The sequence below is a fragment of the Lissotriton helveticus genome, chromosome 2_1 (assembly GCF_964261635.1).
Source record: "Lissotriton helveticus chromosome 2_1, aLisHel1.1, whole genome shotgun sequence".
Classification (NCBI taxonomy): Eukaryota; Metazoa; Chordata; class Amphibia; order Caudata; family Salamandridae; genus Lissotriton; species Lissotriton helveticus.
The window spans coordinates 1,798,337,308-1,798,361,801 of record NC_136059.1 but is presented as its reverse complement, the minus strand read 5'-3'; positions in this window follow the sequence as shown (position 1 = coordinate 1,798,361,801).

The following is a 24,494-nucleotide window of genomic DNA, read 5'->3' as shown; positions in this document are numbered from 1 at the left end:
CGTAGTGTTTGGCAATTTGATTTTAAATTAAATGTAATTTTTTGATCGGTTGTAATCAAATGTATTGATGCTTATAGGATTTCGCCCCTGATGAAGGGAAATGTTTTTCCCCGAAATGCATGGGCTTCGGACTTCAAGAATGATACGCCAACAATTACATGAAGAGCAACTAACATTTACGATTTATTGTAAATAAGTGCAATGCATAAGGAATGTCATGTGTAACATATGATTAATACTATGTACATAAGGTGTATGTGTGTAAAAGGAAAGGTATGAAGGAAGTGTATAGCCAATACACTTAATAATACAGTTGTGAATTTGAGTTGAAAAAGTCAAATATTTTGAAAATTCCTTTGATTTATGAATAAACATAGAATAATTTGGCAAGTAGTTTAAGTGTATGTTTGAACTATTGTGGGAATCGGTAAGTTTCCCTTAGGGTACAGTCCTCATTACTTGCAGACGTCCTGTCTGCATCTCATTCCAAGTTCACTGACTGTGTTAGCCAACACATGTATGTAATGACAGCACCCCATTGTTAAGTTGGTTTAATTACTAATTGTGACAAATATTAGAAAACTTGTGAGTGCACCCCATTATCTACTATTCATGTCCTGCAGCCCCTCAGAGTACCTGCCCTGCCTTCCCAACCAGACTTTGTTTCTCGTGAGCACCAGATTTGCTCATCAACAGACTCTGGCTCTGGCCAAATCCACAAGTCTGCAACACTCTGCACCCCGTCCATGGCCTGAGATCAAGTGGCCCAACACCACGAGAAGGTCTCCCTGTCAATCCTGACCTGGGATCTGGTGATCCCAGACCTACCTTAAGTCTCCAGTCAACGCCTGCAACCCCTTTCTGGAGGATCCCCCCCGACCGTGACCAGAGCAGGTAAGAAGAATCCAACGCCAAAAGACAGCCTTGCACCCGACGGACCATGGCCTTGGGTGGCCCAACCAATGGTGTCCCAGCACCCCACGACATCCCAACTTACCTCTCCAACTGGCGTTTGCCTCCAGAAAATCTTCGTCCCCAAGCCTGCACTATTTGTTGAAACCCGAACATTCCCCAATGAAAACAACAGGGAACCCGATAAACAAACAGTACCCTGCAGCCAGGCGCCCCTGTGTCCCTGTGGGTGCACCTTGAGTGCTAAATAAGATCCCCCTTTGCCCTGAACTTAAGTCCAGGAGCTTTGCTCCCACAACCTTGTGGCCTGCTCGTGAGCAGCCACCAACCGGAGGCTCCCTATCCCCCTTTGGATAACATTGAACCTCAGCACTCTGCACCTGTAAGTTACAATTTGTTCCATAAAGGGAATTAAACCCAATTCTACTCTAAGTGAATTCTAACTTACCAGAACGCATGAAGAGTCCATTTAGAAAATAGCAAGATTTAAAAGGTGATTGATATAGAATCAGATTTAAGCCAAACTCCTCGTGAAGAGTTGTCCCAAAAACTCATCTGAGTCTCTTCTCTCAAACCTGCATCAGGAAACAATTGCAGTAACAACTGTTCAAAGTTAAGCTAAGAAAATAGTCAAAGCAGTTGTCATAACCATTAAAGATAATAGACACCCACAAAATAGTAGGCAACAGAGATAGCAGTCAGCAGTAGCTCACAGCAAGTGGGATATATTGCCCAAATTACTTCCAGTAGCAGTTATTCTTCCAGCTACCTCCATCAACTACGAGGTAAGAACTACTGCCCCTGCAAACTCAATCTGGCAGACCTTACGGACACATTTCGCTGTAATACTTGCCATTGGTCCCTCTCTGTCACCCCAGCTCTCTCTCCACCCACTACTCCCCCTCACAGGGATACCCACCCACACTTCAAAGGTGGATTGATAAATGCACGCTCCATGTGCAAACACAACCAAGACGTTAGAGACCTAATCCTGAATCTCGATCTCGATTGCCTCCTGATAACGGAAACCTGGCTCACCGAAAATAGCAATCCGGATTTAGCCATCGCCCTCCCCCAAGGCTTCTCCATCTTCAGACAGGACAGACCAAAAGGGAGAGGTGGAGGAGTAGCATTAATATTAAAAAACTGCTTTTCCTGTCATACATTCAACCTAGACCCCTTGAAAGACATCGAAGGACTCGGTTTCTCTATTAAACTTAATGATTCCCTGTCCTTCTCAGGTGGGCTCCTTCTGCTTAGATACCCCCACTTCACACTGCTCGGTGATTTTAACCTTCACCTGGAATCCAACTCTGATCAACAGGCCGTAAACTTCCTACAGACTCTTGACATTTTTAAACTTCAGCAGAACGTGTCTGCGCCCACGCATACCCTTGGACACACACTCGACGGAGTGTGCTCCAATCTTCCCTCCCTCACTACCCTTCCCCCCGTCCCTCAAATTTGGACGGACCACTGCTTGATCCCTTTCCACATTAAAACTTCCCGCCCACTTTCGTCCAGCAAATCCAACTTGCTCCCTGACAACTTCGTAAACTGGAAAAAAATACAAGAAGCTCTCAAACTCGACCCTATCCCTCAATCCCATGTCCCCATCCCCACCGGGGACACCGAATCTGACGCTAACCTCTTTCAGGGATGGATCACTCAAGAAATCAGTGCACAGACCCCTTCCAACCGTTTCTGTAAACCTAACAAAAAACTCAAATCTAACGCCCCCTGGTTTACTTCTAACGTAGCCACTGCGCGTCTCTCCTGTAGAAAGGCTGAACGCAAATGGCGCAGAACGTATGATACTACTGACCGCTCAGCATACATCCTTCTAAGGAAAGACTACCACAACGCCATTAAATTAGCTAAAAAATCCTTCTACATTAAAGCTATTAATGACTCCAACCAAAAACAGAAAACTCTTTTTTCCATAGTGAAATCGTTCACACAGCCCAAATCTCTACAAATTGAAATACCCCCATCTCAAGAGCTATGCAACAAAATAGCTGACTACTTTGAGGAAAAAATTAAAGCTATTCAAAAGGATTTTCCACCCACCGAAGCGGCCCAACTCTCACGGGCTCACCCCCCGATTACACCCCCTGAGTTCACTCTAAATAAATTCGCGCCGGTCACCCTAGACCTAACCAGAGAAGTTATCTTGGCCTGCAAATCCGGGTTGCCCTCCAACCCCTGTCCCCCTAAAATTTTGCACCAACTCATTGATGTAGTAAACCCTATAATCAACCAAATAGTCAATTCCTCCCTTAACACGGGCTGTGTTCCCCGCCTGTGGAAACAGGGGATAGTTAAGCCCCTAACGAAAAAAGCTAACAAACCCCCAACCGATCTATCCAACCTTCGGCCAATCTCACTTCTTCCGGCCTTAGGTAAAATTACTGAGCATATGGTTTTGTCGTGTATTCCTATAGGTTCTGAATCGATCCCCCTATTCCTGACCCTATTCTGGTTAAACTAACTATCAAGTTAACTAACAGTCAGCCCATGAGGCAAGAAAAGCCCCCATGATGCAGATACCGTTATCTGACGCAGTCACACTACGGCACAGGAACGTGTTATCTGATTAGGTCATAACGCTTGAGATCTAATTAGACAAGCGACATTCCTCCAGCCCCTGATAAGGCATACGACGTTCTCATAACAAATCAAACCTATGACAACCTGGATAATCCGTGCGGCCATTGTTTTGATTTCACAGAGAACTTTAGTAAAGAATGTGCTAACGAGCAAGTCGTATGACATCTTTATTGACGTATCTATGTCCATCCTTACGTCAATCTCGGCACCTTTAAGGTATAAATATTACCGATCTTGCCCTATGCAAACACACGCGTGGTGACAAGACGGAGCAGCCATACTTGCCGAAGCCGAGAGCAGAAGCAGAACCCGCTGGCAGCAGCCCCGCCTTCCTGACGCGCTGAGAGACGCGCTGCTATCTCAAGCCGAGAGACCCAGCACCGGCGCTTTCGGGCAGCCCTCGCAGGCGGCCTGGAATATCGAGAGCAGAGAAAGAGATACCATTCCTCATTCATCCTAACTTCCAGGTACAGAACTGAATAACCCCTCACAGAGAATTCTTTAGTTATTCACTTGGCAAAAACAAACTTAACTTAAACTGTACCTTTCTATTCCCGCCCACGCATTAGACTTAGGTCAGGTACACGGGGTAGGCGTATTTAGAAACACCAGTTGAGTACGTTTAGTCAAATGTATATGTATATGTAAATATATTTTAATCATTTGAAACATCATATGGCTCAGAAACCATATCAATGTTTTTACAGTATTATTTTATACTATTGCTTTTAATGTATGCACTTTACTTAACTATAAGTATTGCAATAATATCGATCCATTTCTCATGTATGAGAAAAGAGACTGATCAATAAATAACACCTTTTTATTGAACACGCCCGTCTCTTCCTTTTCTCTACATTCTGATGAGACTAAGAATGCACGTACTGACTGAGTAAAATAATTGCCTTGTGCTCACACGACTCTGGAGATTGACTCTTGATTAGGGGAGAGCAAAGTTGTCATGTTCTATGGTTGTCAGAAACTAAATCCCTTCTTGTCTAATCAGGGAAGTTAATTCCTCCTTGAACATTCAAGAAAGTTTCTAGCGAACTCTGAGCTAAGCTGGCAAACCCAAAACTTAAGTCTAGTATCGACAGTAGTAGACCTAGTTAACGTCTGGCCTAGGCCTTTACTGCTGTAGGTATTATTCCAATGCGCAGAGCCTATTGGGAAAATAGGAGCTACACTACAGTTTACAGGGAACTTAAACTATATCTTGAAACTCACAACATCCTTCACCCGCAACAATCTGGGTTTCGTCCCAATCACTCCACTGAAACGGCTTTGATCGAGCTTACTGACTCGATTAAAATGCTCCAAGACCAGAAAAAGAACGTGGTCCTCATCCTTTTAGACCTTACTGTGTCATTCGACACCATCTCTCATACCATTCTGCTCAACAGACTGGGAGACATCGGTATCTCTGATGTGGCTCTGGCCTGGATAAAATCCTTTTTAACAGACAGATCCCAAACCATCGCTCTCGGGCCTTTCCACTCCAACGAGAAGAGAGTCTCCTCGGGAGTCCCCCAGGGCTCCATCTTAAGCCCCCTCCTCTTCAACATTTACCTCATTCCCCTCTTATCCCTCATCGAGTCCTTCGGCATACCTGTAACATCGTATGCCGACGACACCCAACTCATTGTACCCTTGGAGAAAAGCTCCACAGTTGCAGAACTCAACCTCAAAAACTGCCTAACAGCTATCTTCCACTGGATGGACCTAAACCATCTCAAATGTAACTCCAGCAAAACGGAGATCCTTCCCATGGGAAAAAATACCACCTTCTGCCCAGCCCTCTGGTGGACAAATAACTCCACTGCCCCTCCCAAGACCGTAACCACTGCTAAAAACCTCGGCATCGTATTTGACAGTGATCTCTCCTTTGACCACCACGTCATGACCGTAGCGGGCCGCTGTTTTGGCATCATCAAGTCCTTGAAAAAATTCTTCGACTTTCTACCTCTTGACTCCAGAAAAACGGAAACGGTAGCCCTTATTGTCTCACGCTTGGATTACTGCAATGGTCTCCTGGCGGGAGCCAAAAAGGCCACACTTAACAAACTCCAGAGTATCCTCCATACTGCAGCCCGACTCGTCCTAAAGCTGCCCAGAAAATCGTCTATCTCTGCTGCTCTAAAATCTCTGCACTGGCTTCCCCTTCCTAAAAGAATATTCTTTAAGATGCTGCTGGTCGCTTTCCGGGCATTTAATAGCTCCGGCCCACGATACCTCACCAAACGCTTTCCCCACTACAACCCGTCTAGATCTCTCCGCTCCTCCCACGACAACCTCATCCTCCCTGCCAAATTCAACCTGAAAACTAAAGGTGGCAAAACCTTACACCACTTGGCCTCAAAAGCCTGGAACCTCCTGCCCAAAAACCTGAGATTCACAACCCACGAAAAACCTTTTCGTAAATTGCTCAAAACCTGGATCTTCAGCCTAAAGGATGACTACGTCAAAGCCGCCATATAACCTCTTTCTCCCCTAAATACCGGATGCGATCCACCACAGGGATTTTGTCAGCGCCAAGATGCTCCTTCCGGAGCGACCGTCGCGCTCTATAAATACCAAATACAAATACAAATACAAATATAAAATGCTAAAGGAAATAGGGATGGTTGCAAAGATTGGACTGTACCGGACTGGATGGCACTGCCTTAATTCTAACTGGGAACATGTATATTATAAAACACAAAACTTATGTAACAATCCATACTAATGTTAGGTCATCTCAAGCAAATGAAGAAAGATTGTCTCTTTGGTTTGCTGCTTCTATCTCATTCCCATTGTAAATGTACGAAGTCAGCAAGGTGCTATCTAAAAATGTCAACTTAGTTGCTAAACATTCATGTGCATTTGTTTCACTCTGAGTTCCCAGGAGAACTCTGTAGTCTGAACTATTAGCTATTCATTATTCCACTGCGTAACAATGAACTATTCTAAAGGCAGAAACATTCTAGTTGTATCCCACGAAATTAAGTCATGAGATTCACGTCTTGGTATAAGCATTATTGTTTTAATACACTTTTCAGCATTGTGAATATGTGGCAGCTAGAAAAATAACTAAATAGATGAGAACAAGTAGCTTAGGAAAATAAGAAATGCATTTCTAAAGTCATCTCATTCTACAGAGATGACACGTTTAAGCAAGTTAAATTTGAATCATTCATCAAATCATATTGCAAAGTTCAGCAGTTCCTAAAAGTATTTATTTGTTATAAAAGCAAATTAACTTACGGGTAGAAAATGGAAGATGCCTAGCCTGCCTAGTAGTGTAATTACAATAGGAATGAGTGCTTACTGCAAAAATCATGCTACACGTTAATTTTGCAAGTTTAAGAAGAGGCACATTTTCCTGAGTTTCGGTCATTCTATTAAGCATTATCATGGTAATTCCTAGTGTAAACTGTGGCATTTATTTAAGCTAAATTATTCTACTCTATCTCCAGTCATCTACCAGATTTATCCTACTCCGAGAGGATTTAGTTAGATAAGTTCTATAATTGTAGGCTTGAAATGTGTCAACAATTAAAAAGATTTTTACTTTTCACCCTGCAACTTGTTCGGAGGTAGGTAACTCCAATTCACTAAATTTCAAGGCACACGCCACAATATCACAACACAAATGTGTATTAATTGATGAGAGAGAGAATAAACTCAATCATTCAATTCTTCTGTGTGTTCTTTTTTATTTCTCTTTAGCCACATGCCAACGCGTTTCCTCGCAATGGAATTACCCTTGCGACTTCATCAGGGCTAAAAATATAATAGAAATACCACTTTTGTAATACACATTTTACACCATTTTAAAAGTTAGTTGCAATTTTATACACCCTGGTGTGAATTTCTATTCACACCACTAGTTGAATGTTTTGTATTTCCTTAGGGAATTTAAGGTGCATATGAACAGAGAAAATTTGGGTTATGAGAACTTTTTGAAATATGTTTTTTATAATGGGGATGGTTATCACAGAGTGTGATGTAGGGATTTTTGTGCTGCACAGGGCGTATTAAATTGCAAGTAACTTTTAAAATGGTGTAAAACGTGTATTACAAAAGTGATATTTCCATTGTATTTTTAGCCCTGATGAAGGCACAAGGGTAATTCCATTGCGTTGAAACGCGTTGGCGTGTGGCTAAAGAGAAATAAAAGAGAACACACAGAAGGACGGAAATATTGAGTTTATTCTATCTCTAATCAAATAATACTCATTTGTGTTGTGATATTGTGGGGTGTGCCTTCAAATTTAGTGAATTGTTTTTCTTTATCAGTCTAAGGATTGGTAATTGGGGAAAGCAGTGTGTGTCTCCCCTTTTCAAGGGCACTGCAGTAATAGAAGTGTATGTAAGATAATAGTGCAATTCATGTGAGCGCCATAAACCAACACACCCTACAGCAGTAAAAAAAAGTAGGTAACTCCAAGCTCATCAAACTACGCTCTTGAACCATTATCTAAGTATACAACAGGGCCGGGGTCCCCACCGTAGCCGATACACAATGGCCATGTACTACTGTTTAAAATGCTTCTGATTCCACTAGTGGAGATGAGGCCATACCTGTGTTTTCTCTAAAGAAAGTGTGCATCGCATTGCCTAGGGTCACCTTGAAGTGTGGGTCATCAAATATGGCAATGTTAAGGTCCATATTTAAGACCCCGTTTGCGTCGCTCTTGCATCACATAACTTGTTGCAAGAGTGACGCAAACCTTAAGTCAGATTTGGGAAGCCACGCAAAGCAACTTTGGATTGCATTCCTTCACATATCTGGAATAACGCAACGCAGCGCAGATCACTGCATTCTGTTACTCAGCCCTGGGTAGGCGTTCCATGGGCGTTGCATGGGTTTTCTCACTCAACTCCCAAACCTTTGTAAACCAGGGAATATGCCAGAATGGTTCAAAAGGGGGGAGGGAGAGCCGCGAACATGTCACTGCCGGATTACCCCATTGCCTCATGGTCATTGTGGGTCATTATTCTTCGTTTAGTTCAAAGCATCAAAAGTTAAAATATTTCAAGGCCAGTGCCCATTTCTTCTTAAATCATATCGCTAGACACGTGTTTCTGGTTTAATACCTTCATCAGTAGGGAAAATTATTTTTCGCGTTTTCTCGACATGCCACCGTCATCTTCTCAGGACAATTACCGCTCCCGGTATGCAGGCATCTCCCAGTGCTCGTCAGCGTTTGGCTCACAGGAGCCATTTTAAACAGTTCAAAAGGGGGGAGGGAGAGCCGCGAACATCACTGCCGAATTACCCCATTGCCTCATGGTCATTGTGGTTCATTATTCTTCGTTTAGTTCAAAGCATCAAAAGTTCAAAAATTTCAAGGCCAGTGCCCATTTCTTCTTAAATCATATCGCTAGACACGTGTTTCTGGTTTAATACCTTCATCAGTAGGGAAAATTATTTTTCGAGGTTGCTCGACATGCCACCGTCATCTTCTCAGGACAATTACCGCTCCCGGTGTGCAGGCATCTCCCAGTGCTCGTCAGCGTTTGGCTCACGGGAGTCATTTTAAACAGTTCAAAAGGGGGGAGGGAGAGCCGCGAACATGTCACTGCCGGATTACCCCATTGCCTCATGGTCATTGTGGTTCATTATTCTTCGTTTAGTTCAAAGCATCAAAAGTTCAAAAATTTCAAGGCCAGTGCCCATTTCTTCTTAAATCATATCCCTAGACACGTGTTTCTGGTTTAATACCTTCATCAGTAGGGCAAATTATTTTTCGAGGTTGCTCGACATGCCACCGTCATCTTCTCAGGACAATTACCGCTCCCGGTGTGCAGGCATCTCCCAGTGCTCGTAAGCGTTTGGCTCACGGGAGCCATTTTAAACAGTTCAAAAGGGGGGAGGGAGAGCCGCGAACATGTCACTGCCGGATTACCCCATTGCCTCATGGTCATTGTGGTTCATTATTCTTCGTTTAGTTCAAAGCATCAAAAGTTCAAAAATTTCAAGGCCACTGCCCATTTCTTCTTAAATCATATCCCTAGACACGTGTTTCTGGTTTAATACCTTCATCAGTAGGCAAAATTATTTTTCGAGGTTGCTCGACATGCCACCGTCATCTTCTCAGGACAATTACCGCTCCTGGTGTGCATGCATCTCCCAATGCTCGTCAGCGTTTGGCTCACGGGAGCCATTTTAAATAGTTCAAAAGGGGGAGGGAGAGCCGCGAACATGTCACTGTGCCAGAATGATACACATCACCAGGTGAAGCATACCAAAGAGAAATATCTTTATTTTATTTCCTCTTTCTGTGTGTGCAGCATTCTGCAGCATGCATAGAAAAAGGAAAAAGCCAGCCCAACGGTGCCTGCACAAGTGAAATGGACAAGGATGTGCAGTATTGGATAAATACGGGGCATTCCTGCCCTTTCCCTGTGACTCAGGGCAGCTTAGTAAGGTGACTTGCTGCGCTGCCTTGTGCCACAAAATTCATAACTATTCCCCCAAGGTTCCTGGTTGGGGTGCAGGGCCTGGTGATCGCCAAGTCAAGGCATATGTGGAGTGGTGTGGCTCACTGGTTAGAGGCGGCAGACCCGGGAGCAGAGGAAGGCCCGGGACCAGGGTTCAATCCCTGACGCGGCAGGGTCGTGGACCAGGGTCAAATCGGACTCGATAATTCTCGCCACGGTGCCTACTCTAACCAGGGATCACACTCGGCAACTCTGGGCATTAGCTTGCCTCATCTCCACAACGGCACCCCACATACGCCGGGGATGCCTGGTTTCACCTTGGAGATACCCAGTAGGGACCATCTCACAGGGAAAGCCAGAACGGGTTCCCCAGCGGTCTACAGCGCAGAGATACTCCTTCGGGAGTCGATTCTAGCGCTTTAGAAACCCACAATCAATCAATCAATATGAGCAACAGATTATGTTCTGAGTATGTCTTTGTAAGCTGCTCCTCCTACTAGTTCTCGCATGGATGTCTGTGGCTCATCGAAAGGTGTTGAGGCAAACCAATTACTTATGAATGCCCGAGTAATAGGAATAGGCCCTGCCTCTAGGGTTTTGAGCCCTCCAATTGTCAATAATCCCCCAATCATGAAGCCATTTACAAAGCAAATGAGTCGTTTTAGTGATCAGAGTTGTGGGTAATGGTGGATGTGATCTATCAAGGGAGGGGTTGGCCATGCAATTGAATTCCCCTCACAGTAATAGCGGGTAAAGATGTATTCAGCTAATGTGAGGGTTCAGGGTGGCCAGAATGGCCGGCTGCCCTGTACCGGGGGTGTAGATAGTCACCAACACTATGGGCCCAATTCACAGAACTAACTTAAGACAAAATCCTAAACTTACTACCATTTTGGTATTCACAGATGGCATTTAGGAGTCCTAAAGTTAGGAGTCCGAACTTTACCACTCCTAAACTGAGAAAAATCCTAACTTTAAAACTTTCGGTATTCACAGAAGGCATTTAGGAGTCCTAAAGTTAGGACTCCTAACTTTACTTCTCCTAAACTGAGAAAAACCCTAACTTTAAGACTTTCGGTATTCACAGAAGGCATTTAGGATTCCTAAAGTTAGGAATCCTAACTTTACTACTACTAAATTGAGAAAAATCCTAACTTTAAGACTTTCGGTATTCACAGAAGGCATTTAGGAGTCCTAAAGTTAGGACTCCTAACTTCTGTGAATACCAAAATGAGTAAGTGCCTTCTGTGAATACCAAAATGAGTAAGTGCCTTCTTTGAATACCAAAATGGTAGTAACTTTAGGATTTTGTCTTAAGTTAGTTCTGTGAATCAGGCTCTATGTCCTTACCATGGTTCCCTGTAATATGTGCTCATGCATGCACAATGTCTTTCCCAGGCGCACACACAATCTTGCAAAGCATGCATGCTTCATGCAAAATTAAGAGACTCTTTGCTGCCCACTGCATTTAAAATATGAGTGATGAGAAAAGAACAATCTTTTCCTTGGTGCTGAAGTGCAGGGAAAAATTCTGGTGCATTTACAAGGTGGGGCAAAGGTGCTGTTAGCAGCAACAAGACTTAGAGAAAGTTATTCTTTCCCTGCCATGAGCCTATGCAATGTCATAACAGAGCCCAGAGCAGGCAGCCATTACACATGCTGTTTGCGCTATTTGTGTCATGGGTGGAGGGCCTGAAAGGTTGCAAGGATTAATCAGAAGCCGCCACATCCAGGGGCACAATCAGAATATTTTTTTATGTGGCAATAAATCAGCATGATTGGTGTTTGTTGGTCCTTGTAATAGCTACAGATGCTGGTCATGTATGATCGCAGTTGGTTTCAAGTCCCAGGCTCAGCTCAACATGCTGTTGATCTCTGCAAATCTGCCCAAGGTTTTTTGCTGTTTAAAAGTGCCCAAAAATAAAATGTTCTATGATACTGTGCATATACTTTATTTCACTGTTTTCTGTTTGTTCTTTATCCCATAGGACAGCATTCTAAATGAGAGAGCAGTGCTTTTAACTGTCATTAGTTGCATCTAAATTGCCTAGCAACATGAATTTTCTGCAGCCAGTAAAGAAGTGGGAAGCACAGTTGCTCAAGAAAAATCAGTGAGCAATAGTCCATTAATATTGACTTGGGAGTGTAGATGTGTATTGCATTTTCTACTGCTATGCCCTACTAATGTGTCAATTGCACTGTAAAGCATGAACTATTGGAACGTCAAACTTGACACAGGCACATCTACCTTTGCCTGTTGAGTAAGCTGAGGAACCCTTACCAGGTCATTCAAAGCCTGTTTATAGTGGCATACTGGAATGGGTTCGGTAGCTGGCACAGTTCCTGCAGTCATCTGCACTGTGAAATCCTTCCCAGTCCTTGAGTTCCTTCTACGCACCACATAACCCATCTCAGGTGAATGGCGCTCATTTCCTCAATTGTGCAACAGCATGTCAAGGTGCTGATGGCTGCATGCGTAAGCAGTGGAGGAAGAGTTGTTGGTAGTGGTGGGGGGAGGGTGAGGGTAAGGTATGAGCGAGGTGGATTCATGTCTGATTAGTGGCCCAAGTCACTGCATTGGATGCTGATCTGTACTCTCCCACAGGGGGCATATAGATGTCCTGCACATCTAACCTGGGCTTCTGTTGGAATTCTATAACGCATATTAACAAGCCCATTATCGCCGTTTTAGCGGCAGAAAACGGCAATCATTTCCTTACTTTAACACTATGGAGCCTGGGCTGACGTGACATTCACCTGGCATGGCACTTCCAAACTGGAATGGCATGGTGAGCAAAAGAACAATGGATTTAGGCCCCGATTTCTGTGCCTGGGTGAATGTATGACATTGTTCTGCATTATGTCCATCAATTGTTCTTTTTGCATTTGTCACCCCGAGTGGGAAAGGCATACCCTGACGTGGGTCCCATGCTCTCCATGCCACGGGAGTCAAGCTACCCAGGCTGATGAGGGCTGAAATCCTGAAACCGGTCCTAGGAAAATTGTTTCCAGTCCAGGGAGGACCTGGCTTGGCAATTGGGGCTGGACTGTTCCCATTGGGCGCAGAGTCAAGGCTGATTTGTATATGGCTGGGTCCAAAGTGGAATGGCATGGTGAGCAACAAAATAATGGATTTAGGCCCATATCTCTGTATTGGGGTGAATGTATGACATTGTTCTGCATTCTGTCCATCAATTGTTCTTTTTGCACTTGTGTGACAGTCATGCAGTAGCTTACTCTACTGCACCTCTGCACACAAAATTATTAAAGTGTAGTGTAAGCAGCACTCAAGTTGTCAGAACAGTCTACCAGCATCACAATCCTGTGATTCTAGGCAAATAATGATTTTAGCAAGATATAGGTGTGAAGGTAGTGGAGCTCTTTAAATGAGCACCAGTTAAGTTACACAAGGACACTTTCATGTTTTTGTCATGCACAGGGAGATTACATGATTACCTCAGAATCACAGGATGGTGAGCCAACACCGAGACTATAAACTAGTTTTGCAGCTCCGAAGTTGGCAGCTCTGTCTATAATGCCACAATCTCCACATGGCTAAAAAAATGAATGTGTCCTTGTGTAATGTAACTGGTGCTCGTGTAAGCTCTCCAATACCTCTGGGTCAAGTCCAAGCTATATAAAAAAAAATTGTGGCATAGAAGTGTGTACAGATTTGCATGTCCACTGAGAAGAGGTGTGAGCCGGAGCTGGAAATACGTACTGAACTGGACAAACAAAATGGTATGAACAACACTTGTGCCCTCTCTCCTGTGAGCAAAACCCCAGGGCCGAAACAGCTATAGAGCACTTCAAAGATCCAGGCCCTGGAAACATCTGCTAGGATAGTTGACAAAATCTGTCAAGTATAAGACTGACCCTTTCCCATCCTCACTGTCTTTCAGACCAGCAGGCTTGACGGTCCTTATCCTGTGATGCATGTGTAAGCTAGTCCTCCCTTGAGAGACAAGATAGGACAAGTTAAGATGGGAACATAGGTGAGTACATAAGGTGAGAAAGGAAAGAAAGAGAGGAAGGACAAAAGGGATAGCAGGTTTGAGGTTATTACAAAGAAACGTAGGTGAGAGAAATATAGAAGGAACAAACTATTGACAGGAAGAAAAGAAAGGAAAACAAGAAGCTAGGAAACGAGCATGAGTTGTAAGAAAGGGAAATATCCTTATTGTTTTTAGGTATGTATGTATCTGTCAACAAGAACAATGAACCGCTTACTACTGCATCTGGCTTGATTGGTTATCAGTGAATCCCTTCAGTCATTTTACCTGAGGAGAAAGATGGCCAATTCACATCTGATTCATTGGTGATGCCAATATTATAGGACCATACAGCAGTGAGAGCCTTGAGAAAAGTAGGAGACACCTCACGTAGGCAACCACTGTTTGCCTGTTGGCTAGCAATTTCAAGTGGCAGGGCTACTCATCATCAGCATACTTGTGTGCGTCCAGTGATGCTTTTCATTGCATCAGGAGTCATGTGGCAAAGAAACCTAATGTGTGTTTCCGTGTATATACCCTAACTAAAAATGTGTTAGGGTTTAACCAGAGGTACGGGGCCGGAATGGCTACCAGACGTTTTAATAAATGAAGGGGGTTGGAAGCGCACTCCTAATGTTCACAAACAAGTCAAACAAATGTGGTAAAATTCTTAAAATGGTGCCGCAGCGTCGCACTTGCTGTCTATCAAGTGCTAAATGACATTAAATAAAAAAAACTACCAAGGGAGGCAGAACACGCTGTGCACTGTGCATGTATAGTCCATTAGGACTCTCTACTTAGATCAGCTAAATGATGCAATACGTACTGCATGAACAACAAATATTTAAATCAAACAAATCATCCGTTATTCCTTAATGTATTTGATCTTTTTTCTCTCTTCATTTATTCCAACAATTGCTTAATGAATACTGATATATGATTTTACTAAAACAATACATAAATCACTGGTCCATTGAAATCATGAAATCCATTGACAACTTTTAAACAGAGAAATACATTCTTCAATCAGTAAAATTCATGGCGTCACTTTTTATGCGGTGCCCGATGCATTTCGGGACAATGGTGTCCCTTCCTAAGGGGCAATCTGTAAAAGCAGAAACGACTGTTCAAATTTTCATAGTGAACAGACTAGCAACTTACAAACAATTATATACTGGTGTAAATAGTGAACAAGTCCTTAGGCGGGTCATATCTTACAGTGGTATTCCAAATCACCGATAGTGGTATTAATTGAGCTGTGAAATCCACAAGGTGCTGAATGATGTGCTAAGTTAGTAGTTAAAATAATCAAAAATATATCGGAAACACAAGAAATAAATCATATAGGTTACTGATAAAGGTGAATACAAACTGAGTTGCCCTCACCAGAATAAGAGATTATTATAACAAAGAAAGAAAAGAGAAAGAGAAAAAATGTAACATGATATTTAGGGTACCTGGCTGAACACTTCTAATCACCCTCTATAACAAAAGGCAAAACAAAAAGCTAATGAATATGCGGGTAAATACAGGAGTGAAAAACTCACAACCTCATGAAAGAACACGAACAAGAACGCCTTCTCTATGGCGTACCTGGTGAAGATAAATCGCTGAAGAGTGTTGAAAGTTCACTCTGAACTGCATGGCTTCTAAGCGCGATGAGGGGCCTGTGTTGCTTGTCAGCAACTAATAAAGATAAAGATAAAAAAATACCATGGCCATGTCATGACTTCTCCGGAAATGTCCAAATGGCCAAATAAAGCAAAATAAAGGAAGGTTTCAGGATGGATTAATTTACCGGCGCCAAAAACACCGGGCAGCTGTCCCCACAATCTGCCAATTCTCAATCCCACACTGGACCTGCTCGGTGCAATGCCGTTCTGAAAGAATATAAAAAGTCGTATGTGCTAAACCGTCAACGTGTAAACCAAAGTAAAAGACTTCTAGCTAAACGACTCTGACTTAACAACTATCAGCTCCTCACCTCCCTACTAGGTGTTTTGGCATGCTTCCGAGCTGGGGGCTGATGTCACTGCGTTGGGGGTGAGAGAGCACAAATCTGAAAAATGTATAAGTACACCATATTTACAAGCACGTAGTGTTAGTTTAAAATTATATTGCACAAGAGTGTCAACTCATATGGGGAAAATATATGAGTGTTTGTTTTAATTAGAATAGATGCATATATATGAGTGGAAGACTAATGTAGAGATTGTGGAAATGTTAAAATGATGTTGGGATCACACGTTAAATGAATAAGTGAAAACGAAATGTAATTCTACAAACCATGAAACTGTGTAGGCCACATGGCATTTCACAGGAAACGAAAGATGCTGCTACACTTTTAGTGACGTGGATTTTAATGTCATTAGAGTGCAAATGTATTGTTAGGTATAGTGTTAAAGTATATGTTTTACATAGATGTGTTGCATTATATTATAGAAACGTGTGCTAGTTAAAGAATATTGTTTAAATCAAGTTAAATGTTTTCAGAGTGTAGGAACCCGCTTCATGTAAATCAAGTAGGCCTGAACAGATAATGTCGTTTCTTTGATCTGCAATGTGCTCGTTAGAGAAGAAGTCGAGAGGCGCCAAGTACAGAGTTTTACATATGTTTTATGACCTATAGATATGGTGGAGTCTGGAATTTGAGGCCCACTGTAGGACGGTCTGTATGCAGGTGCGAGGGGTCCTAATCAGTCGAAATGAATGGAGCTTTGTTCAGTGGCGCTTGGCGCAGGCCTGTAGGAGTTTTTAGGAATTTCAGGGGGTATCGGCGCGCTGGAGAAGAAGCCTGGGAACCAAGGTCAACTTTAACGAGGGTCTTGAAGAGTACCATCATGGAGATTTGCCGTGGAAATCGACACCACGTGAGGGGCGTCCTGAGGGGCGTTCCTATCGGAAATGTGATTTTGTATTAGGGAAAGCGACCCGGGAGGAGAGCAGAGCAGATGATTTTGGGAGCCTAAGAAAGCGGTTGGGTAGGCAGATAGGCTGATCACAAGAGACCGACTTACAGAAGAGACTAAGAGAAGTGTGTGATCTTCTTTGGAAGTCACCACGGCTGACACCTTTTTAGGTAAAGAGCTTTTAAGTAGGGATGTCACTTAGTCTAGAGTAGGGACAGACTAACTGGAAACCTTTCCTTTCTGTAAATGACTATCAGGTTGCAACTCACAGCGATTCTTGCAACGCCTATGCTCTTTGAAGTAGTTTTGATAATTTCCTTTTGTCGTTTACGGATATTTAGAGAGTATCTTTTTGTATTAATACCTGTATACCTTTTGAATCTTATTCTGAGATGTTTGTATCTTCAGATACTTTTGACTTTGAATTAAAACTCTTTAACCTTTCTCAGTGGTAAGTGGTTCTTTAGAGTGGTTTAAGTTATTAATTAACTGACCTGATAGTAGATTACCTTTTACTCAATGACAGGTACCAACGATTCAGTCGACTTGATTTGGGATCTGATAAGGTAACTAGAAATCAGAAATCCCGCGTTAACAGTTGGTAGCAGATTAGGATGGTTATCTTCTTGAGGAAGGTAATCTAGACTAGGTTAGCTTACCCCAAGGCCCCTAGAGCTAGACATCGAGAGACGAGCAGCGGAAGAATCGTGCGCCGAAGGTGCAGACGGTGCGAGAGAAGCAGCAGTATCGGAGGAGAGTGAGTATAACAAGGGTCATGCGTGAACAGATTGCGGTGTTTTGTGTTGTATTTGTATTGTAATGTCTTGCGGAGTTGAATGCCTGTAGTGTGAATGAGAGAAGGTTGTGAGCGCGCGCAACCTGGTAAACTGGTTACCTGGTAAACGGGTGAACTGGTGAATCTTAAGTTCAGGCCAGAGCTTAAGTGGTTTTGGGTGTATCGAACATCCAGAGTAGTTGTTGACCATAGTACGGAGGTCACGAGGTACCATTGACCGCCGTGGGACCGAGATAGGGGGAGTGTAAGAGTGGGTGCGTGAAGTAACGGACGCTGGTCGAAAGTTACTGTGTGTAAGCAACCTATCAGAGAAGGCGATTGTCTGGACGTAAACGGAAAGACATCTCGTCAAGTTAAGGTGACAACTACAGAAAGACTGTGGGCGTACAGTCAAGAAAAGTGATCGCTTGGACGGAAGTAATCATTTTTCAGAGTATGAATGGGATGCACGCATGACCGAGGAGACGAGCTGAAAAAGGAGGAGAACTGCTGCGAAGGGGGACGGGTGACGTCGGTTAGAGCCGCGCTGTGATTGAGCGGTTGGTGTGACGTTAGCTAGAGCCGCGCTCTGGTTGGGCGGCTAGAGTGACGTCGGAGGAAAGCCGCGCGCGGATAGGCCAGTTAGTGAGGACCGCGCTGAGATTGGTGGATTGTCATCAGGAAGTAAACAAACGCTGAGAAAAGAGAAATCATGAAGTGCTTTAAGTGTTTGAAAGGGATTTTTAAAAGAAAAAGAAGTGAACATTATTACAGGGAAGAAGCACCGCCAGAGGGTACACCAGCTCATTATATGGCAGCGAATGTGGGGCTGCATACAATATTATGGATTGGGGCTTGGAATAAGCTTACAGAAGGGAATGAGGAAATGCAGTTCCCGAAGTATGGGACGTTTAAGTTAGAGGTGTTACATCGGCTAAAAGCAACTATGTCCTCATTGAAACCCCCGCCTAGACCAACCCAGTTTGAGGCCCTTAATGCATGGATTAGGGCGGCGCATGACAGGAATTTGAACAGGCGTCAACAAAGACTGACGCGATCGGTAAGAGCAGTGCGAGATTCCAAATGGGACGAGGAGGCAAAGAGATGGAGGGTACAGGCTATTGAAGTAGAGAAATTGTATCCAATGAGGGAGGTGGGAGGAGGAGGAAACCTCATGGAAGAGGACGAGGAAAGCGAGTCGGAAGACAACCTGATAAACAGATTGCTGTTAGATAGACCACCTCCGAGAGTTGGGGAGATTGAAGATAGGGGACTCGCAAGGGACGGTGGGACGGCCATAGAGGGGTTTACATCACTCCCTATATCAGAATGGACACCTATCAAAGGCGAGGAGACAACAACACTGTACAGAGTGTAGTGGGAAGGTTTGTGGTACAGAAGACGCCAACCACCGAAAAGGTTGAGTCTTTTGGATTGCCAGACGCTCTTCAAGTGCCTGTTACCATAGGACCGATAGTATCGATTTACAACCCAGAGAATGTGAGAGAGGAAGAACAGATACGGTTAGATAGAGAAAGGATTGAGATGGAAAGGAGGAATAACATGACAAATGCATGGAAGCAATTGCCAGGCTCGGTAACGTGGAACACCCCATTAGATGCAACTGTGGGTCCCAACACAGGACAAGGAAGTCAAAGAGGACCGATGGACCTGAGGGGACCACGGCCGAAGTCCTATACAGAATTAAGAGCTGATTTGAGAGAATGGGACGGGTCCGCAGTAACCCCGAGTAACAGGTCAAGAACAGAACCCGAGTGGGAAAGCAGAGGTAACGGGACTATATCTCATTGTGGGGCCAGCGAAAGCAGTCAGGGGCGAGAAGGCCAAAGTCAGGAGAATAGAGGAGTTACACGTCCTATGGACGAGAGGGAACAGTTGGAGCCAAATAGTAGGAGTGTGGAGTGTGAGGAGATGTCCCGTCTCTGGGAGAAAGGTGGAGACCAAATGGTACAAACATTCCAGAATAGGTTTAGGTGCCTTCATCATACACTCGGGGAAGACGTTCAACATTGGAGAAAGGAGAACAGTGATAGGTCCCGCCATGCCTCGAGTAATCAAGAATCACAGGGGAATAGTGAGGAAAGGGGGAGTAATGGAATGTCTTACTATACATCCAGAGAAAGCAGGCAGGACGGGGAAGGTAGGAATATGAGACGCAATGGAGTGTTTCACCACCCACCCCGAGAGGATGGAAAAGCATGGGATCTGGAGAGGTGGGAGCATGGGAAGACTCCGTATAACTCACCGGAGCCTAAACGTAGAACTCGGAGCTGGGATGGGAGAGATGTGGATGGAGTACCTAAATCTAGTGTGTTGAAAGCTGCGATAAAGGCAAAGAGACTTGATGTCACCAGTTTAAAATCTGATGTCGATGAGATAATAGATGGTACACTGCCTTTAGAAAGGATAGAATTATATGAACAAGATGAGTTGCTGTTCATGGCAAAGGATGTCACTAGGAAGGCTAGAGCAATTCATGAGAAACTGACTAATTTGGCAGACAGGTACACCGTAGATTTATCGCGGACAAGGGAATTGCAGAGTAACCACAGATTGCAGTATTCAGACCAAGACCTAGATGAGAAGAGAACTACCGGATTAAAAACACACATAAGAGAATTGGTATCAGGAATAAGAGTGTGGAGAGAACTGGACAAATGGGAAGAAAGGTGGTCGAAAAAGGGCAATGTTAGGCGGAGTACAAGTGTGATGTCTCCAGAGGGAAGGGTAATGCAGATGGAGGCGTTCCCTTTGCGAGAAATATCGAACGGAAATTATGTACATGTGCCCTGGAGTAGAGGAGATCTGGCTGCATTTACCAACTCGTTTCCGAAGTTAAGGGACAATCCAGTAGAGTGGTATAAGCAGGTAGAAAGGTTTGTAAAGATCTCGAAAGTATTGTGGATTGATTTGAACACGTTGTTTGACATCGTGGTCCCGTCTGATTTGTGGACATCGTGCAAGACTAGTGTTGAATGGCCAACTATTGAACCAGTGAGAGATGCTCTGACAAATGGACCGTCCGAAATTGTCATGCAAAAGTATGAAAGGGTAATAGCTTGGCTGAAAGATAAGGTACCACCCCAGGACATAGATTGGGTAAAAATAGACCGAACAAGACAAGAACCAAAGGAGACAGATCATGAGTTCTATGAAAGGTTGTTGAAAACATTCAAACAATACAGTGGACTCGATGTAATGGATCCCAAAGATATAGGACAGTTTGTGTCAAAGTTTGTTTTGGGGTTGAGACCTGATATTTGTTTGATGATTCAGCAACATTTAATTTGTTGGCAAAACAAACCACTAGATGAGATCCTGCGATATGCGAGATACTGCAGTGACGAAATAGATTCTAAAGCCAAGAATCTAAAGGAGAAGTTGATGGCGGTGCAGATGCAGTCGGCAGGAAAGGGTGGACATCAGAAACAGGGGATGGGACGAAAGTCAAATGGTCAGAACAAAGATAATGAAGAAGTCCAAAGACCTAGAATAGATTTTGCCACTCTAAAGAAGACGACAAAGTGCCACCAGTGTCACCAGGTGGGACATTGGAGACGCGAATGTCCCTTTAACCCTGAAAATGGAGAGCTAGAATTGGACGAGCAAGTTCAAGAGGTTCCAGCTCAAAAGACGACAGTCCCAGGAAGCAAGGTGGCCAAAGGGGGGACTTCGGCTCCAAGAGCTCAGTTTCCACAGCCACCGAAAATAGCAACAGGGGGAAAGGTTTTTAAACAAATGCCTCTCTTTATCGAGGAAGAAAAGTGTTATTATATTGATCCATTGACAGGACAACGTGTGAGTAGAGAAGAGGACTGTACCCTCGGGGCAGTCCTAGAGGTAGATCAAAGAGGGCCGTTTGTAGAGGCAGAAGTGGCAGGGTGTCCTACAACGTTTTTGGTGGATACGGGGGCTACTCGATCAACTCTGAGATCCGCAGTTGTTCCAGACTTGCCGATGTCAGCGGAAACAATTCAGGTGGTAGGGGTTGCAAACAAAAGGTTGACTAGTCCTTTGACTGAACCAGTGACCGTGAAAATAGGAAATCATATGAATGAACATCAGTTTGTAGTATGTGATTCAAGTCCGGTCTGTCTGTTAGGAAGGGATTTGCTGTGCAAGTTGAATTGTACCATATACTGCACACCGCATGGTGTGGAGGTACAGACTACGGATGATGACGCTACTTTTAAGGTAGCCAATTCAAAATCTTGTATAGAACTATATCCCACTCTGACAGTAGGAGATCTTCCCCAGGACCTACGAGATGCAGTGGCGTCGGAGGTATGGGATTTCACAGGCGAAGAAATAGGATTGATCAAAGGGGTAGAACCAGTCAAAATAATGGTAAAGCCGAATGCCGAGTTTCCAAGAACACCTCAATACAAATTGTCCCAGGAAACGATTGCAGGAATAAAACCTGTGATCGAGTCAATGATTCAGCAGGGAATACTAAAAGAAATCGTGGGAAGTCCTTGTAACTCCCCGATTATGGGATTGCAGAAACCTAGTGGGAAATTCAGGATAGTACAGGACCTTAGGAAAATTAACAATATAGTTGTTTCATGTTGTCCAGTGGTACCGAATCCATCAGTGATACTGTTTCAGATACCATGCCAAGCGGAATGGTTCACAGTGATAGATTTATGCCAGGCCTTCTTTTCAATCCCATTAGATGAAGAAAGCAGGTATCTTTTCGCTTTTAAAATGGAAGATCGCGTTTTAACATGGTGTCGAATCCCACAAGGATTCACAGACAGCCCATCCATCTTCAACCAGTTGTTGAAGAAGAATCTCGAAAATCTAGTACTGCCGCAGAATTCGGTTCTGGTCCAGTACATAGATGACCTACTTGTTGCGTCAGGAGACCGAGGAAGCTTGTAAAGTAGATTCCATTGCCTTATTGAACCATTTAGCTGAAAATGGACACAAGGTATCTCCGAGCAAGTTACAGTATTGTCTGACCGAAGTGCAGTATTTGGGACACCGGTTAGAAAAAGGAAAACGCAAGGTGTCCCCAGAGAGGATTGAGGCGATAATGAAGATGAATGCGCCTACGACACAGAGAGAAGTTAGGATGTTCCTAGGGATGGTTGGTTATTGTCGACAGTGGATAGTTAACTTTTCCCTGAAAGCGAAACCCTTACAGAAACTGACGCACAAGGAGGTGGGTGATCCGGTACCATGGGACGACGAATGCCTAGTGGCGTTCTTGCAGCTGAGAGTCGACTTGTGTCGTGCTCCGGCTCTGGGGATGCCCGACTATGAGAAGCCTTTTTCACTCTATTGCTGTGAGAGGGAGGGATGTGCTTTGTCAGTCTTGGCACAGACCCATGGAAATGCCCGTAGACCAGTTGCCTATTTTTCGGCTACATTAGATCCGGTAGCCGCAGCGTTGCCTGGATGTCTCAAATCCGTTGCTGCAACGGGTGTCAGCATTGAAAGGTGCGAGAGTATTGTTATGGGACACCAGTTAGTGGTGTATGTACCGCATTCTGTAGAATTGTTAATGACCAGGACGAAGACGCAGCATCTGACCAATAGCAGGCTCACGCGCTACGAGCAAGTTATCCTTGCTGCGGAGAACGTGACCCTCAAGAGATGCTCTGTCTTGAATCCTGCTACTCTGATGCCACTACCTACTATAAAAGAAGGCGAAGGATGTGAAGACCACGATTGCCTTGATGTGACTGAACTATGCACGAAGCCCAGACCAGATATTGTGGATGAGCCGTTGACTGACCCTGATGAGATTTACTTTGTCGATGGCTCATGTTTAAGAGACGATACTGGTCGGTTGAGAGCAGCCTATGCTGTTTGCACCATTACTGGAGTTGTGGAAGCCGCTTGCCTGGAAGGAGTACATTCCGCACAGGTAGCAGAAATCATTGCATTAACTCGTGCCTGTATAGCAGGTAACGGAAAGAGAGTCACCATATACACTGACAGCCAATATGGTTTCGGTGTGGTTCACGATTTCGGGCAATTGTGGTCTCAGAGAGGTTACATGACCTCTTCTGGTTCGCCCATTCGAAATGGAGAATTTGTGCGACTGTTGTTGGAAGCATTACAAGGTCCAAATGCCATTGCTATTGTAAAGTGTGTAGCTCACACTAAGAATACAGATTTTGTGTCACAAGGTAACCGTTATGCAGATGAAGTCGCCCGCTATTGTGCGGAGCAGGACTATTCCTTCACGAAGGTGGAAATAGAAGGGGCGGAAGAGAAGACAGAATTGAGCATGATGCTGGAAACAGTAGACACTTGGGAGGATTTAAGAGTGATGCAGGAGAATGTACCTGAAACAGAGAAAAAGGCATGGGAGATAGCAGGTTGTGTGAGAAGCGAGATGGATTTTTGGATTTCAGCAGATGGGAGGGCAGTGTTGCCTGAGGAATTGGCAAATCCCATGGCAAGACAAATACATGGTTCAGTACACCTAGGAAGGGATGCCATGCTGAGAGTGTTCAGGCAGACTTGGTATTGCCCTAAGTTTAGAATAGCAGCGGAATCAGTATGCAAGCGATGTGTTACCTGCCAACAATTAAACGTAGGGAAAAGAACACCAGTCACACTGAGTCACATTGGGAGGTCTGGGGGGCCTTTCAACAGAATGCAATTAGATTTTATTGAAATGCCAAGAATCAACCGCCTTAAGTATGTTTTGGTGGTTGTATGCATATTTTCCAGATGGGTTGAAGCATACCCTACACGCAGGTGCGATACACTCACAGTAGCCAAATTGTTGCTCAGGGAGTTGATACCACGCTTCGGGGTGCCTGCCTCTCTGGAATCGGACAGAGGAACACATTTTAACAGCGAAATTGTGAAGATGTTGTGCTCTGCATT